Source organism: Petromyzon marinus, chromosome 10, assembly GCF_048934315.1.
Source record: "Petromyzon marinus isolate PM22_M1 ecotype Great Lakes invasive population chromosome 10, UKy_Petmar_22M1.pri1.0, whole genome shotgun sequence".
NCBI lineage: Eukaryota > Metazoa > Chordata > Hyperoartia > Petromyzontiformes > Petromyzontidae > Petromyzon > Petromyzon marinus.
Window position 1 is genome coordinate 14,676,104 of NC_133676.1, and position 14,921 is coordinate 14,691,024.

Here is a 14,921-nt window from a genome sequence, read left to right on the forward strand (position 1 = left end):
AAAATGTGGAAGTGCTGTCTTTGCCCAGCATCACTGATGTTTTTTTGTTTGTTTTTTTCATCGTTACGAGCGTGAACATTTGCCCAGGATGAAAGGGCGATGGGCCGCCCACCAAAGAATGGGAGCAGTGCCGCGGCGCTTCGGCAGGTGTAATAAAAAGGTGCTCTGAAGCCACAGCAGCGGCAGCAGCAGTTGACGTGAAGCCTCTTGAGTGCAAGCGGACAACTCGGGGGTGAGCGACAGGCGGGCAGGAGGGGAGGGACAAGAAGAGCCAAGTGGCCCGGCGGGGGAGAAGCGCACGCCGGACCAGCTCTTGGCGCTCAGCATTTTAGGGTTTTTGGATGGGCATAGCACCCAGGGTGAAGGATGGCAGAATGAGCCGTGACCGTGGCATGACAGGTGCAATTAGTGTGCGATTATGATTTATCGTGGCACAGTGGGGTTGGGAGGGCCTGTTTATTGAGTCGGTGGCTGGCGCAGAGGGTGGAGTTGTTTTTTTTTGGATGGGAGTCTGACTGGTCCACTTGTCTACTCTGGCACATCCTGCTACCACAACGGCCATTGATACGTTGTGCCTCCAAACAGCTCATTAAGGCCTGACGACAGTGCTGCTATTGTGTGGACGAGCTCAATGGCCTGGCTGACAGCGGAATAAAATGCTCGGGGTTTTGCGGGTCCGCGATTACGCTGAACGGAGCAAGTCCTTTAATGCTCCGAAGCCACTGAAAACAACTGAGTAGTGTCCTCTTCCTTTAAGGAAACAAACCAAAAAAAGTATCAGTCTTGCACATTGATTCTGCACGGCAATGAGAATGGCTGGCTTTCTCTTTGTCTTTCTATCTGGTCGACTATGTGACTGTCTCCTTGCATGTTTGTTTACTATTGTGTCTGTCTAGCTGACTGAACGTACACATTCCAATCCCTCTGTCTATCTGGATATCTGTTTGACCGTCATTCTGGTCAAAATGTGTCTGGCTATTTGCGTGGCTTTTGCGCATGCAACTGTCATTCATCTACGTAATGTCTGTCTGTCCTTTCCACAAGACGTGCAATTGTTTTCCACCACTCCTTGATCACTTAGCCTCTCAATTGGATGACTCAACCAGAACCAAGGTGATTGCGTCTATGTACACTTAAATACAGGCAAAGTGAATAGTATTCACACACTGCGCTATGTTCCTGTTGATACAGGTCCAATGCGTGGCCATGTGCCACACACCATTGTTCATTTGAGTCTGAACCAGGTCTGGGCATCCCCTGGATTGACTTCGCTTGAAATTAAGTAACTACTATGTTGAAATCTCCTGCCATGCAGGGCATGACAAGCAATATCTAACAGCCATCGCGACAACAAATTAATGACTTGTACGTAAATATATCCTCGACAATAATTATTTAATGGCATGAAATGAAAAGGTGAAAGAGAGCCAATTGGAGTGCTTTTAGAAAGCTGAAATGTATTATAAAAAAAAAGTTCCTATTTGCCTGAATAAACTTTGTAACCAGTGCAGCACTGCCTGCTCTGATACATGGTTCAGAAAAAATGGTCATTAACTAAAACAACTCTAAAACCGAAAAGTGGACTAAGAAGCAGGGAGAGATGCACGCTTGGCATTACACTGAGCGACAGTGCAATGCCGGCATGAGAGAGCAAATACGCACGTTGATGACATCATTCAAAGCGTTCAGAAAGCATTTGGGCTTGGGCAGGATGCGTCGCTGGAAGAGATGATAGCACGCGGTGAAGAACAATGATGGAGAGGCATACAAGGAATGGAACGCGTCCAAGAGGACGTCTACGGAGGAGATGGAGCAATTAAATCAGCTCATTTACAGGGGTCAGGTGGATTGTTACATCGCATGATAATGAGAGATGGCGGCAGCTTGGGGAAGCCTTCATCCGACAATTAAAAAAGTGTTGTATGTCTGTGTGTTGAACTTCTTTCCCAACGTACGTAGCCAATCATGTAAATCGAAGGTGCGGGGGGGAAGGACAACAAACTAAATGAAAAAAGCGGTTCTCAAGAAATACACGTTATCAATCGAGATTTAAAAGTGTTGATTGGAGGGGGTGGAACAAACGCAGAAAAAATTCAGCGATAAACATTGTAGCCGTTGGTCATATCGGGAACACGTTCTGCTTAGCATTTTTTTTTAGTTTGTTTAACATTGACTGCCATTCTCCCCCACCCCTTCCCCAGAGTTGTTGTATCCCGCTTCCTTTAAGCAAGGTCACGCTACAGGGGCTGCTGTGAAGATGAACCTACAGCATCACTGCGCTGCATGGAAGCGCGGGACGGCTGTCTCAGTTTTTTTTTGTCTTCGAAAGGACATCACAATCCACAGTGATGATTTTCAGTGCTCAGAAATATGAGTGAAGATTGGATTTTGTTTTTCGGTTCAGTTTACTTGACCAGGTCAGCACCTAATGTGATTCCTTATCTCTTCAGCGAGGACGATCTATTTGAACGTCGCTATGTAGCTAATTGTAGGTCATTTTGAAGGGAAAAAAAGCAAGAAAGGAAGAACTATGTTGTAGTGGGAGGCCTCGGGAAAAACAGAGACTGAGGAAGACAGAGAGCCATGGAGAGATGTTGTTGTTTGCAAAATACCAGCTGGTCAGATGATGAAGGTGATGATGGATTTGGGCTACGACAACATAAAATTACCTATCCTTTTCCACTATCTTCTATTGTCTTTAAAACTTCAGGCTTGTATGTATGTTGAACTTCTTTCACGCCGTACGTAGCCAACCGCATTAATTGGAGACTTGACTCAGAACACGGGCCCTGATGTACACCACACAGCAAACGTTTGTGAATCCGCACAGAAATCAAAGGAGTGTTTTGACTGGAGTCAAATCGTCAAACCTGATGCAAACTAGCTCGGCTATCATTTGAACCCCCCCTCCCCCCCCCCACTGAAAACGCCATATGATCCTGACAGCAATGTATAGTGGCCAAGACATCGGCCGTCCTTTGGGGGAAACGTGGTGAGGCGACAACCTGGTGCTCCCGAACGCACACAGAGCCTTCCTGTGAAGCAGCAGCAGCAGCAGCAGCCTTGTAGGCTGGCATGTGACAAAACTCCGGAAGTGCGGAGGTTAAGAGTTAGACCTCGGGGGTCCAGCATGCCATTTATGAGAGTATGATGAATCTGTGTGTCACACGCACGGTGACATCATGCATCAGTAATCCCTGGTTAACCCCTGCTCCTGTTTTTCTAAACTGAAGCATTTCAGTCTCGCAAATAGTTTTACCAAGATGTTAGATCTTGCTCGAAACTTTTTTTTTGTTGTTATTGTACTGTAACAAAAATAGAGCAAAACAACATTGCATCAGCGGCAACCATTTGACCTATCACGTTCTGCACTTACATTTATTTTGCTGTTCGGAAGTTTAGAAAATATTCAGCACGTTTCGATACCCTTTATTTTGCACAGACTCATGGAAGCTGCTTATTTCTTTTAAACAAAGTTAAAAGGGAGGGCTAGAATAGGAACCATACATTTGGTTGTGAGATTTTTGTGGCCGTTCACAGACGTACTTTATTTCCAGCAAATGTTCCGTAGTAAAGCACATGCCAGCATTCTGCAAAAATAACGACGAACGTCACCTCTTTGCTCCATTTGAAAAGAGAAGTGCTGATGAGATTCCACATTTAATGGTGGTGGTGACGTTTCTTGGCTTAACTTTGGGTTGACACATTGTTGCGGTCATAGATTCTTCCAAAGGCTCGTGCAAAATTAATACCTGGTGAAAAAAAGTTGCGTGATTAATTATTAACGTTTGAGTTTACTTCGACAACGTATTAAGAGGAGTCTCTTGAAGTTGGCAGAAACAAAAGGGTGAATTTTAACTATTTCACTCATTTTTGTTGGGCGATTTTTTTTCTATTTGCGCATGTTTAATTGTCATCTCCTAAAATATACACAATGTTTAAACAAAAAAAAACTAAAACGAGTGTTGGAGTCCCAATCTATCATAACACAGAATAAGTGGTGGATGCATATTGTTTGCGGTTTCATTTTTGAGGGATTCCGGGAACTATGCTGGGCAATTATCTGAGATTTTGGAAAATATGTTGGTTCAATATGTTCGTTCAAATTAGCATTTTAATACTGTCATTGTACTTGAGTTTAACCATCAGCAATACATTTAATACCAAACAGAGAGAAGGCATGCATCTTCACAACCTATACACTTGGGCTTTAAGCAATAGGTCAGCAATGAAAAAAAAACGATTTATGGCTGATGATACATTGATGTTTCCATGTGAATATGCAAATGTAAATAAATGTTAATACAATTGGACAATGGCATAGAGGGGATTTACCGGTGATTTATTCTGCAATGATCCTAATGTTGTACAACACAAGTTCTGTTACGTTCCCTCCGTGCAGAATAATTGCAGCTTTTACAATATTGGGCCCAGAGTATATGTTTAATGAAGTGTGCAGATTACCGCACTTTATCACATTGCTCTCTTTAAACGCTAATGTAATGTTGCGCAAATGTCATAATGGACCCCACAAGGTGACCTTTTAAAAATAATAGTAAGGAATCCCTAAAGACCTGCCTGCTTATTATCCGATGCTATCTGCGCCGTGCATATGTATCACCTTTACATTGTTTTTAATTAGATGTGATTCCAGGAATATTTTAAGGTTCGTCACTGTTTTACATTCACGGTTGGCCAACAGCCGGTGTCACTTGGGCAATTTAAAGCTTATTAAGGCTCGCACTTGCGTTTTGGATGTTGTAAAGCATTTCTATTCGGCTCACAGCCCCGGCTGGCAAGCTCCGCAGTGCAGCGGGTGCCGAGGACCAGGGTCTGTGTGGGGGGGAGGTTGGGGGTTGGGGAGGGGTGACGGTGGTGCAGTGTGTGACAGGGGCTCCTAATGAGAGCAGCTGACATTTGCGTTGTCGCCAAGGCCGCTGGGTCCTCCTGCTCATCCACCGTCGAGAGGAATGGCACCGATGGGTCGTGCGTTCGCGCTTGACTCGCCCGCCCCGCTCCGAGGGTGTGCCACAGGTGCCGCACTCGGATCGACGTCTCGGGGCCGGCGAGGACACGAACCTTGCACGTCGCGGGCTCGAGAGGGAAGCCCGTGCACTAAGTGCGTTGAAATTCTGCTGCACGCTGGGTGCATCGTGCAAGTTGTTTATTGTGTCGTCAACAGGTCTCCCCACTCATCACGTGTGCAGTGCGGTGGAGCTCATCGACTCTGTTGGTGGTCCTGCACCAGTGGTGGAAGTTCCACATTCCCACTGTGGGTTCTCTTCATGCCGTATCTATACATGGAATTATAGTAGTATACGAGCGTGCGGTGGAGCAGTGGAGCAATAGTTATCATGCGTGCTCTGAACCTTCCGACCTTAGTTCGATTCCCGGCCATGGTTCGCACCAGTGGTGAGTGATAATTATCTGAACCAGTTCTTGGCCCTCAGCCCTTCACCAAACTGCACTGAACAGCATTGTGAAGTATGGTCAATCGACCATCATGAACAACATGGTGTGGGGAGGCCTTTATACAGCAGTGGATTGACAAAGAGGACATTATTTTGATTGGTATTATTCTTATAAACAAACCATGCATGTTATCTTCAATATTAATCTTAAATATTAATGTATATGTTCAATAAGATGTAATAAAGACGAAGATTACCCACACCAGAAGATACCCATGCACATATAAGTGCTGCAAGTAAGTGCTGTACGATTAATAGACACATGTTTGCAGCATATGTCCACAAACACACGCTCGAGGCGTACCAGCACCTACGTACATATTCACACGTACAATTCGTCACGTGTGTGTGCGCATGCCCGCAGTTTGCTGATTTTCATAACAACGCAACATTACTTTGGCGTTCCATTTCGAACGTATTCGTTTGGTTAGACGCGCCGAAGTAGCCGCGACACTGACGTCTGTAATCCACTGCATTGCACCGCTGGGGGGTAGGAGGCTCGGTGCGAGCCTCTTGCCAATCTGCACGGCGGGATGTTGACACTGCCGCTCAGACGTGACCGAGGATGTTCGGTGACCTGCTCCGCGCACACATCAGAAGTGATTCCATTGCCGCAATGCGACGCGATACATACAGCCTAGGAGATTTGGAACAACGCACGTGATTTGTTAGGGACGTCAGGCATGCAACGACTGCACTTTGCCTCTCAAGTTTTGAAAATGAAAAAAAAACGTCTTTTTCTTACATTTCCCCAGGAGAAAGTAATATCCGGATTAACGCATCAGATGTTGTCGCGGTAACTCTTTAACCGTTTCGTGGCTAATTGTGTTTGTGTTTTGGTGTGATGCAAAAAATAAGATAGGAATACAAGTTGGAGCCTCTAATCATTGTACACAAACTTTTTTAGTATTCCTAACATGACGCTCCCGTAACAAACATGCTCTCTCTCTCTTCGTGGGACCTCTCGTCTAACATTGTTTGAGACGAGGCTCAAAAGAAAGCGGTATCTTGTGTGGGCCAATCAGTTTCAAGGAAAATGCATCATTATCAGTGTATGTTTTTTGTTTGCAATCTGACCACAAGCATTGTGGTTAATGCAGACATTATTCATTGTAAAAGGTTTCAGTTTGGTGTTTTAACATCTTAACACCTTTCGATTTAAAGCTTTCGTGACTGCAGGGATTCGTATTCTTTGTTCTTTCGGTAAAGTGATGTAGAAGAGAAATACTATTATTTTACCGAAAGAACCAAGAATATCTTAACACCTGTTTTGTTGCCAGATAAAAGGGTAAAAACCTATCATAATTCTCTCTTCTTCGTGACAAAAAACAATCTCATTAACTTGGTGTATACACCTTTTAAGCAACGGTTGGCTGATATCCATTCAATTACAAACAAAAACACAGAAACATAAATAATTATAAAAAAATGCATGCGTGCATGAAAAATGTAATACCACTCGGAGCTGCACTGCATTCAAAGCCGTGCTAAGAAAGTCAGCTGCAAACCTGAACGGGTTTCCACACTATTACTTTGACAAATGTACATACACATTCATACCACTGAACTATCTCACCACTACACTGCAGTCAGAAACAAAATGATCCCAAGACTCACAGATGTTTGTCGAGTAAACTCACAATAATCCACAATGTAAATCCCAGTAAAGTTAATGGGAACCTTTGCCTGCAACGGAAATACGGAGTATTTCTAAAAAGGTTACACGAGGCCGCTGTACCTTTTCTTTTGGAGATGTTACAGCGATTACGTTGGGAACATTTCCAGCCCTTCTTTATGGCCATTCGCGTGAACTGTACGCTGCATCTATCTGCTTTTAGTAAGGGCTGACGGTTTCACTGGCACATTCTGTGCACGTGTGTTTCAATGGCGTAACAATTGTCACCCCCACCGCCTTACCGCGATGCAATTAGGGTTAGTTTGCCACGATTCTACTCAGTAATCGATTACTTTTTTGTATTGTTGTGAATGTAACAGCTTCCATTGGCCGAAGTGTGGGCTAGGACGTGGTGGGTCACAAGAACCCATTACATAAGACATACATGAATTAAAAAAGTGGACTCTAACGCAGATGATTCAATACACGTACTGTGAGGTTAACAGTCAGCGTTAATTCATTGGATTGATGCGTCATTAAACCCCCGGTATATATAGGGTGCTTCAAAAAAATATTAACACTTCAGAGAATTTGCAACAACACCACGTGACATGTGATGCTGCCTCCGGGGCTCTGGAGACCACCTGGAGAAGATTCCAGGCCACGTGTTGACAACGATGGCGAACAGGTGGGAGAGACTCTTTGACTTTTTGAAGCTATTAACATACATTTGTTATCATGTTACTGTGTATTATTATCCGTTAGTTTTCCATTAAAAACGAGTCCCATGTAAGTGTTAAAAAAAATAAAATTTAAGCACCCAGTATATATGTGTGTGTGTGCACGTGTTGTGGCACCTACTAACATCACGTGTATAGGTACACCTGACACTACGCCGCCACGACAGTCAATACGTCCTACGGTATGTTTGTTTGCTCAATTTGGCTAAATAAAATTATATCTTTTATATATACAAAAAAAAGTACATTATGCGAGGGCGGTCAATCTTTTTTTGAGAAAATACTAAAAAAAGACACCCCAACTAAAATGAGTTATATTTGTACTCATTACGTTACACAACAAGTGCACTGATGTAAAGCTGCTTGACATGTGTTTATTATTATTATTGAATGCCTCACTGAGTCTCATGACTTGTTCAAGTTGGTCTTGTCAGGTTTTCACATTCGGGGGCGATGTTGCTACATGTAGTCACAATTGAGTAATTTGGAGGTAACCTTTTTCAGCATTGCGTTGTTTTGTCCAACAATAGTTACATCTGTTTCGTTCTCTTTGCTATGCGATGAAACTGTAGAACTCAGAGGAAACCTATGCGGAACAGGGGGAAGGCGTACAAACTCCAGACGGAAAAGCACCCGTGTCAGGAATCGAACCCTGGCGCTTATCGCTGTATTGAAAAGGTGTCATCACTGTACCACCCTCCCATCCCATACTAATCCTGGTCTCATACATGTGAGTATGAGACGTCTCAAAGTGTTTATTGATAACACCTGTACTTATTGATTCACGAGCAAAGAAGAAAGCAAGATGGCAGCGACCATATGCTGTAGCCGCGATTATTGCCAATTTATTCTGCATATAGTAGAATTATATCTGACCTATAACATAGCTTGCTCGTATTTATGGTTATGTAAGTTGGATTGAGGGTTAGAATTTTGGTAAACTCTCGGGAAAGCCAACTGGCACATCAGCAGTAAAACACAGAACACAGTGCAATCAGTTTGTAGTTAAATTATGTTTCCCAAGGGTCCTGAATAAGTAAGAACTTGAATTTTATACATTGTGCATCACCTTAGTGTATTTTTTCCCCGAAAGACAAGTTTTTTTGTAAGCTCTTTAAAAATGAGTTGCAAATAGAAAGAGGCACAATCTTCCAAAAAAAGTGCACTCAATGTTCCGCATCGGACTGTTGCCATTCGTGAACATGCCCCGCTTAAAAGTTTTTTTACTTTGCTGAACTTTGAGAGAGAAAGAAAAAAAACATGTTGGCATCTAATTCAGTGTTTTGGCGAACAATGGTGAATTGTGTCAAAATATAATGCGCCTGCCTGTGTTGCTAAGGAACAAAAAATATAAGTCAGAAATCTGGTCAAGAATAAAAACAAATTAAAGAAGAAATCCCTCACATTAGCATATGGCATGTAAACATAAAAATATAATTCTAGATTGAAAGCTTTCGTGACTGCAAGGATCCATACTCTTTGGTTCTATTCGGTAAAGTCACGTAGGTAAAAAATAAGACGACAAAAAATCACGACGTTTCGGCCACAACACAAGCGGTCTTCATCAGGTGTGCTGTCCTCGAGACAGCCTGGTCCCTTCACCTGATGAAGGCCGCTTGTCTTGTGGCCGAAACGTCGTGATTTTTTGTTGTTTATTTTTTACCTACGTGACTTTACCGAATAGAGCCAAAGAGTATAAAAATATAACTCATTGCTGCACTGAAATTCCACTGCCATTCACTTTTGACAATGCACTCGATTAGTTTAATAGCACTTAGGATATTTATTACTGACAGTGCCATTGTGTTAATTCTGCATATGTTGAATTTTATAAGTCACGTGCATATTTATCTTGTCGAGTATTGAAAATACTTGGCTTTTATTTTTGTAAGGTTATGCAGATGTGTACCCAATGCACGTATTAATTTTGTAGATAGCCAGATAAATAACAAACTTAGTTCGCATACAGGTACATCGTTTGGCATCATTGCTTTCCAACAAACAAAATACCTACAAAAAAGAAGCTGGAGGAATATTTATTTATTTATTTTCTATTTGTCTCCTTAAATAATTGAACACATATACTATATCTGATACCACGACTAAAAGTATTTCATGAAAATGCCAGTAGGTGTGGAAAGTCAACATTCATTAATAGTGCATAGCACGCGTGACGTACAGAGGATAATGCGAGGGAAAGTGCGTGAGCTGTTTTCACAACCACATTTTTTTTTATTTTACAAAGTCTCTCTCCTCACCTTTACATTAGGTAGCATATTACTGGACATGTAAATGTCTACGAATATTTATGTATACATATTCTTCTCCTTTCAGACGCTAGATCACCCCAACTCCTCATCCCCGCGTCTGCACAACATCTCCCGTGTCCACTATCTCCCCATGCCAGCTGCCGCTGAGGCTCTCACACCCGCCTTCATCACATCCCGACTTCATCACATCCCGACTTGACTGTTGCGACCCTCTCCTCGACAGCCTCACCAAATCCCTCATCTCCACACTCCAGATGATCCGATGTGACAGCGCCGGAGCACCACGACGCCTCGCTGACCTCGTTCAAGGAGCATACACCATCAAGCGAACTCCGGTCATCCTCGCAGGGCTTTTGGCTCACCATCTAACAAAGACGGTCACCGCATCGGACTACCAGATGCGCTTCTGCCGTCGTCTGGAATGTTCTTCCAGTATTACGAAGCCTACTGGAGCTTTGACATCTAGATTGAAAACTCATTTCTTTAGAACTGCTTTTTGTGTTTAGTTTGTTTCCCTTTCCCCGCACATCCGATTGGCGCGGTTAGCTACGTACAGTAAGAAAGAAGTTCAATATGCATACGACCCAATACCCTCCGCAGAATCCCAATCCTGCTTCAACACCACATTCACCATCTTCAAGATCCTCCGTGGACTCGTCCCCTACTTGTCTCTCCCAACCACAAATCTAAACTCCACCACCCCCGCACCGCTCCTTGAGCTCTAGTCTAGGTACAAAGGTTTTCTGTCGAAGCCCCCAGTCGCTCAGTGGGAGGTCGCTCATTCTCCTCTGCTGCCCCCATTGTCCAGAACTCCCTTCTCCCAGCTCAATGATTGAACGGCTCTCTATATAAAAAATAAATATGCCCACTGTTTCGGCACGGCGTCTTGAGCCGTGGGCACATTTATATGGTATATATAAATACAACTTACATTGTATTATATACAGGATATGTACAGGAAATCCAACAATGTGATGTATCCCCCTGGTATCAAATATCACCATAAGTGTAATAAACCGAAAATAATATATATATGTTCATATTGATTAAATTACATATTTTCAAAAACATTCCAGCTCAAACAAGCAAAGTGGTGGTGCTCGCCTCAGCTCAGCTCATCTTAACCACCAACACTGGAAATTCCACATTGCTATAACAGAGGCTTTTAATGACATTTTATTTTTTCCATTATCGTTCAGCTGCAAACAAAAACAACATACTCCACAAGTCTACTTAAGGACAAGTGCCCTGCAATGAGTATTACACAGTAAGAGGGCCCGCAGTCAGTAAACAGGAAATGATGTTCTCCACGAGATATCGGGAGCCTTCGCATAAACAGGAACAACCGGTGAAAGGCAGAGCATGTGGGGGGTGGTAAGGCTGCCGCAGACAAAGCTTCTTGCGATCCACTCAAACTCCAACACCCCCCAAGCCGCTCCCCCCTCCAACCTCACAAGACCTCCACTGCCCCCCGCCATCGCACAGTTCCCGACATCCCTTCACCCCATCCTTGTCAAATCCTCGTCCAACTCTCCCCCCCACCCCTTCTTATGTTGTCCGCCAAGTCCACCAGCTCCCTGTCCACTACAAAAAAGCTGTTTCTGAGTAATCCATGTACTTCTCGCCCCCCCGCCGCCGTCCCGCCTCTCTCCGCCTTCCTACTCACCCTCACCGCCTCCAAACCGATTGTTGCACGGCCGTGTTTATAAGAAAACATCGGCTGAGGTTTGGAATCGTGGCTCGGTCCTTTCGTAAACAACAACAACAACAAAACATCTCCGGCTTATCAGGAAATGCCAGACCTCATTCTCTACGCAACACTTTATACGGCTTATTGGTATTTTGAGCACAAAAAAAGTATAAAATGGGACCTCTTTGGCAGTATCAAACCTATTCTTATTTTTTCATAAAAGTATTTATTTTGCTCAGACGCACATTTCACCGTCTGTGTCTTTCCCATTGTCCTTAGGATTCTGGGAACTTTTGTGATGCCCTTTGGACCCACTGCTGACTATCTTAGAACAAGGTCACAAAAAAACAGACTTCAAGTGCAAAAAGCAACAATCTGCTGTGCATTTCTATCAATGGCGTAACAGCTAATGCTGTTATATCCAAGGATAGCCTGCGTGCAAAGAAATAGCATACTGCAGCATATTTAAAGGAAGTAAATTCATGTAAAACACACACATCAGTATTACATTTACAACCAATCAAGAATTTACCTGATACAGACATTTGCAGGAACGATCTGCACATTCGCTGATATGCTGCAAACTGCTGCCCTATCACTAATCTGCTCAGCGGCAGCGTTTTGTGCTTCAGCCTGGAATTGGAGCTCGTACATAAAACCGCTAGGTGCACAATTAAACAACGCACTGTGCATCACAACCAAACCACTGAAACTAACACCAATCCCTTGGCTCCCTGTTCTGGTGAACATTCTGCTAACAAATATCCACAGAGACACGCAAACTGCAAGGAAGTTTACACGATTCCTTGCCAATGACAACCCAACACCTACCCATCAACCAAGACGTCTACAATGTAGCTCACAGCCGACTCAAGTCCCGATCCCCCTTCTGGGATCGCTCTGTCACCATCCTAGAATCTCACCCAGATCCAGAGGAGTGCTGGCGAACAGTGGAACAACACAGACGTGCAGAATAAACGCCTCATTCTTGACCCAAGACATCTCACCTCCTGGCTTTAACGCTTTCTCGAAGACACTGGTGTAACCATCAACCGCATCAGAAACATCAACAGGCCAATGCGCACATGGAAAGTTGAAGACAAGAACAGTGGGGCGACTGTGGCCATGCAACCCAAACTATGGACCATATAGTAAACCACTGTAGTCTGCGCTGCTCCGACAATGGAGTAACAGCAAAACTACACAAACTTTCTCCTGAAACCCTCACCCCGGCATTTAGCTCCTGAACATATTTCCATACGCATTCAACATACGTGTTTGTGTGGTGCGGTGGTAAATTCGAAGTTTACTGGTTGCAATCCTGACTGGGAGTCAACTCAGCACATCATCCCTCCAGGTCGGTAAAACGTATTCCACTTTGCAACAACAACAAAGAAGCAAGAGTGGATTGCCTCGCCTTTGGAAACAAAAAGAGATACGCGCTTATCTGCACTTGAGGGGCAATTACTTGACGTTCATGTGTACGTAAGTATGCATACAGACTTAAGTTAACGTGTATGTCTGCACATATGAAGTGGGTGCATATCACCATCATCCATAGATGATCATCATCATCATCGTCAGGCAATGTCTATCTATAGCTGGATGAAGGCCTCAGCACACATTTGCCATCCGTCATGGTCCAGTGCTGCTACCATCCATCCCACCCCAGCACATGACCTGATCTCATCGCTTCATCTTCACAGTGATCAGCCGCTTGGAAGCATTCTCTACTACGCCCAAACATTCGCCAGGCATTCAGTAAAAGGCAATCGTGTGTGCCACATTCATTGCATACATGTTCATAGAAATGTGCACACTATGTAAAACAAGTGCTAAAATCTTCTTTGGTTCTTTCGGTAAAGTCACGTAGAATGAGAATAAAATAATAAAATAACACACATTTGAAGCTCTGTCGTCCCGACAGGTCTGTACCTTTCACCTGAAGACGGCCGCTTGCGTTGTGGCCGAAACGTCGTGAGAATTTTATTGTGTTATTTTATTATTTTATTCTCATTCTACGTGACTTTACCGAAAGAACCAAAGAAAATGAATCCTTGCAGTCACGAAAGCTTTAAATCGAAATTTAAGTGCTAAAATGTAGTTTGTATACTCAAAAGGTATTTTTCCCTCTAAATCATTGTGTTCAACGAAAGAAATGCATGCTATTTAAAAACACTATCAAGAATATTGCTTGTCTTAGAAGAGGTGGGAGTACCCACACTTTACCCCACCGCACGCCGATTGACGAACTCTGTGGTGCACCCGTTCATGCTGCCGGCTGGGCAGAGGCGGCGGCTGAGATTGAACAAACTCGCCGATTGTGTCCACTGCCGTGCCGTCAGATCGAACGGGCGACCTCGGGATTTAAAGTCCAGTCCGCCAACCGTCACACCACGGCATCGACATCCTGACCTCGTGGTAGATGCGTGTAAAATGTATTATGCTTCGTCATTGTTCCTCAACACTACTAATTTCCATTCGCTCTCTCCTTTTTCGTATTAGATAAAACGTTGTTCCGTTGAACACGATCTGAACATTTCCTATTTTTTTCTGCAGCGCTTTTCACTCGCGTGCTGGAGGCTATATTTATTTATTGCGCAATAGGGATTTTTCTTTTTTTCTCATCCAGTGCCAGACCTTGTTCAAGTGTTTTTTTTGGCACTTTTTTTTTTTGCCAAGGCCATTTACAGAAGAGCGCCGTTGATAAAGATCCGGGTTTCAGGATTTGGCCCGCAGAGTAGAATGCTGTGTAAGTACCGTCTGGCATTAATTACCGACTCGCGGGAGTTGTGACGACGCTGGGTTGAACCGTACCCAGAGCTCGTCTGTCTGCTGCTGAGAAGCACACAATCACCTCTGTTGGTGAGTGATCTACACAGCGCAGGTGTATCCTGGCATTGTGAGAACACAGTTTGCCTACAGGGAGCACTGCCGTACACTCTACACGCGCGCGCACTATCAATAAGATGTGTCATTGAGACGTATTCCACAAGATACATTCCCATTGATTCCCATAAGATTCTGAATAATTAATTATACGTTTTGAGTGTGAAATGAAGTTAACTGTTTCATCTGTACATTTATACAATTACCGCTCTTTTTAAATAAATGTAATGCTTTATTGTGACGAGT

The 14,921-nt window shown here is 43.7% G+C and overlaps 1 long non-coding RNA gene across 3 annotated transcripts in view; it reads left to right on the forward strand.

The window, feature by feature from the left end:
- LOC116940849 (uncharacterized) overlaps window positions 1-14,916 on the forward strand; it is a 129,398-nt gene extending 114,482 nt beyond the window's left edge. For all 3 annotated transcript variants that reach the window (XR_012941429.1, XR_012941428.1, XR_012941430.1), the window contains 2 exons: window positions 5,183-8,556; window positions 10,161-14,916. This is a non-coding gene — a long non-coding RNA (uncharacterized LOC116940849). The remainder of the gene's footprint in view (window positions 1-5,182; window positions 8,557-10,160) is intronic.
- The last annotated feature ends 5 nt before the right edge of the window (window positions 14,917-14,921 follow it).